Source organism: Martes martes (assembly GCF_963455335.1).
Source record: "Martes martes genome assembly, chromosome: X".
Taxonomy (NCBI): domain Eukaryota; kingdom Metazoa; phylum Chordata; class Mammalia; order Carnivora; family Mustelidae; genus Martes; species Martes martes.
The window spans coordinates 107,551,055-107,555,244 of record NC_137897.1 but is presented as its reverse complement, the minus strand read 5'-3'; the positions used below and the strand labels follow the sequence as shown (position 1 = coordinate 107,555,244).

The 4,190-nt window shown below is 45.6% G+C and overlaps 1 pseudogene across 1 annotated transcript; it reads left to right on the top strand.

Moving 5' to 3' along the window:
* The first annotated feature begins 2,960 nt into the window (after positions 1–2,960).
* LOC308337489 (dual specificity protein phosphatase 18-like) lies at positions 2,961–3,438 on the top strand (annotated as a pseudogene). The gene has a single exon. The product of its transcript is annotated as a dual specificity protein phosphatase 18-like (transcript).
* Positions 3,439–4,190: the final 752 nt, after the last annotated feature.

The following is a 4,190-nucleotide window of genomic DNA, read 5'->3' as shown; positions in this document are numbered from 1 at the left end:
ACAATCACAATAATCGTTTTTAGTACCTTTTCCCCAATAGTTGTGGGGTCTTTTTGTTTTTTTGTTTGTTTGTTTGTTTAAAGACTTATTTATTTCTTTATTTGACAGAGAGAGAGAGATCACAAGTAGGCAGAGAGGCAGGCAGAGAGAGAGGGGGAAGCAGGCTCCCCACTGAGCAGAGAGTCCGATGCAGGGCTCGATCCCAGGACCCTGAGATCACGACCTGAGCCGAAGGCAGACGCTTAACCCACTGAGCCACCCAGGCACCCAACAGTTGTGTTTTTATTGCCTATTAACACTTTAAACATAAAGCTACAGAAACAAGCGCTAACAGAAATACTACCTACCTTTTGGGGTTGCTGAGAGGACTAAATTCAAGAAAGTACACTAAGTGCCTCCCATAGAATTATGCACAGAGGAGCTTTCAGTGAACACTGGCTTTGGTAGGGAAGAGCAGAGAGGCCCTTCCTGCTACTGGAGCTTGCCCAGGTCCCCTGGGAAAGTCCATCATGGATATCTCCATCCACTACTTCCTTAGATCCAGAAGCCCAAGGTGAGTTGGTTATGCTGAGTCCAAAGAACCGCTGAGGGAAGAAAAGTAAGAAAAGATCTAAAAGCCTTGGGGGAAAATATGCTAAATGGTAATATCAAAATAATACACCATCCCTTTAAAGGCAAGGTACAAAATATATGCTATTCGCTCTGTCAGACAATTTGAATGTTAAAAAGTGTGCTTTGTGAACAAAGGGGGAAAAAAGAGACAAATGGAAAGACAGCATCTTACTGAAGAGAAGAAATGGTAATCAGGGGGGAGGTTATCAGGTGAAGTAGGTACGGCGGCGGGGGGGGGGGGGGGGGGAAGAGTGCGCTTACCCTGATGGGTGCTGAGGAACGTACTGAAGTGTTGAATCACTATATTGTACACCTGTAACTAATATGACACTGTTATGTTAACTACCCCGGAATTAACATTTTTAAAAAAGCATGTTCTGTTTCTGAGTCGTGAGTTTGTCTTCTTTAAAGTGAATAAGGTAGATAATAAGATCCCTTTTGTTTGCATTCTAAAAACTATTGATTTATCTCGTGTGTGTGTGGGTGTGTGCGTGGTGAGAAGTGATGGAATGACCCTACCTATTCTCTCTCTTTCCCCTTTATTCTTCTTCTCTGGTGTGCATGACCACTTCCCAGCCCTATATTATTTGGTGGCCCCAAAGGCTGTGCAAAGGGGGCAGTGTGGATGAATACCTCAATTAACAAAAAGAACTTTTGAAGAAGCACATTATAGTCATCATTTTCGGTGTTATATGTTCAGTTACTATAACAACGGAGCGGAGAAAAAGAAACTCTAGTAGAGGACATAGTCCATGAGCCAAACCCAGTAGGTAAATTTCCATTGCATGAATAAATGTGAATAAAATCACATTTAGTCAGATAAATTTTAGGTGGGCTTTTGTTTTGTTTTTTTTTTTTTTTTGGCTAAAGGCAGAGCCAAAGCCAGAATAAAATTATATTACCATCATTATTTCCAGAGTTCTTCTTCTCAGTACAATGCATGGTTGGATGCTGTCCTAACAGATAAAGCAATGACACTTTCCGTTAATTGTGCATCCTGGCTATGCCAGTCAAGTATAAGGGCCTGATCCAAATGCTCATGGTTCTTAAAACTGGTAAACCCAGTTACATGGGGCAGCTTCATGTGCTCTTAGCTTAACCTGCAATGTGTGATGGGTCAACCTTCACAAAAGTTCAGCTCAGGTAGTGAACTCCATGGTACAGAATTTTGTGAGGGTTGGCAATTATCTGGCTAATTCCATCAATGCCAAGAGACAGTCATAATAACTCAGATGTTGTAGAATTTACTTCCAGGGTCCACTTACTTAGCTACCCAAAAACGCATCTCAAGAAGCAGAATTATCCTGACTTGTATGTCTTTATTCGTGTAACTTGGCATGAAACTTGCCACTTCTCTCCCTTGAACACAGCAGAGAGAAGTCTCACAGTCATGTACGGCTTTGCGTTTTGCTTCCGAACCAGAGTAGGATGATAGCAAGGGCACGAAGCCACGGAACCTCATCACCTTCCCTTTATATCAAACTGTTCAATAAAGTCCTACAGAACAAGTTTATAAAATGAAACGCTTTCATTCCTCTTCATATCACATCACCAGGGAACCACAAAGATGGAAGTTGTAAGGGATGCTGAGATAGTATGGACACAGCCAACTCCCTTGCAAGGAAAGATCCAGAAGAGCAGGTTCCATTCAGCACAGTCATTTTTCCACATGTTTCCAAGAGCAGCTTTTTCATCCGTCCAGGGAATGTGTGTATACCTGAGAGATGGAGTGACTCACATTATCCAAATCTCCTGGGCCACGTTCATATACAATATAATATACCCTCAAAGTAATTCTCAGTTGAAAAAGAAACGAAACTCCCAGAAAGGTCATTATTATTATTATTATTGTTATCAGTCATATTCAACAGTGCCTAATTCTAGTATTAGTGAGGAGCTCAATGACAATGAATATTAAAAAGGTGAGAATAATCGTTAGAAATATTTCTCATCTCTCTACGACAGATGAACACTTCATCCCATTATTCTCCAATGTCCTATAGGAAGAAGAGAATATGGGAATTCATCTAGACTGAGAAATCGTAAGACCTTTTTCTCTTTTGAAGTAGTAATTTGGCACTTGGTGTATCTGCAACAGTGACTTTCTCCTGGGCTGTTTTGGGGACAGCCCTGCCGAAGAGAAGAAAGCTCAGGTAAGCATCGGCTCACCTTCCACCGTCCACACACATACATCTATGGACGCTCTTCTCAGAGGAGGGCCTGACTGATGTCCCCTGTGGAAGTCTGAGGATGCGGGATGAAAAGGGACACACACAAGAGGATCCAGGGAGCCATCAAGCCAAGTAGGGTGAAAGAAGAGAGTAGAAGAAGTTGAGCATGGCTGGGCCATGTGGAGCCTGTACATCAGCAATGGGGGTTGGGGGGGGGCTGCCACCAACAAGCTCCTGCTCTCTAGCAACCAGATCACCATGGTCACCCACGTCTGGATAGAAGTGGTCAATATCTCATACGAATGAGGACATCCAGTCTGTACAGGTGCCAGGGGCCCACATACCCATCTCGCGTCTCTGTGACTTCTTCGATCCCATTGCTGAGTACATCCACAGGGTAAGGATGAAGCAGGGCCCCTCAGCTGCCCTCTGCCTTGCCTACTTCATGAAGTACCCTGCCACGTCCCTGCTGGGTGCCCACACGTGGACCAAGTCGTGCCAGCCCACCATCTGGCCCGACAGTGGCTTTTGAGAGCAGCTCATCCACTATGAGTTCCAGCTGTTTGCCAAGAACACTGTGCACATGGTCAGCTCCCCTGTGGGAGTGATCCCTGACATCTACGAGAAGGAGGTCTATCCGATGATTCCACCGTGAGCCGTCCCATCAGCCCCCACACTCAGGTCAGCGTGCAGATCTGCCGGGGACCCCCCACCAAGATCTGAACTTAAATATTCCACTTTTGCGGATGCAGAAAAAAAACAGATGATGCCTTTGATGAGGGTGAGGGAAAAAAAGGAAAGGTGCTGTTGCTTTTAACCTGATTATCCATATCTTCAAAGACCAACTTCACTAACTGTACAGTGGTGCAGAGAAGTTTCCTACCCTTGGAAGCAACAGGTCATGGCTGCGGGCCAGAGGGGAGAGAGAGGCCAAGTGCGCAGGTCAAATGGACTAGCGCCTAAAGCGTTTGCCAAGCCTGGAATCCTGCTGCCATCCCCCAGACCGACCCAGGAATGAGTCAGCCACAATTCCGCTCAACTCTTTCAAACCCAAAGCCAGAACCTTAAGCATCGTGGCATCACAGTAGGCGTGCCAACCAACTAGTAAGTGGCCTTCGGGTGGTGCTCCGGGAGTCCTGGGGACCCAGGCCAACCCCGCGTCCACCTTCGACTCACAGGGGCCCAGCTCTGGTTTTCTGGTCTGATTTACACACGACATAGTTTCCAAAGAAAGCATTCCACAGTACAAAGTTTTTCAAAATATTCCCAGTTTTGAGTGCCGTCGTACATAGCAAGGTCTCAAAGGACCCTTGGCAGTCCCCGCCAGCCTTTTGACAGAAGGTGGCATTTGTTTCCTTCTTAGGGGCACATGTGGAGAGCAGGCCTGACACAGGCTTCAGGGGTTCC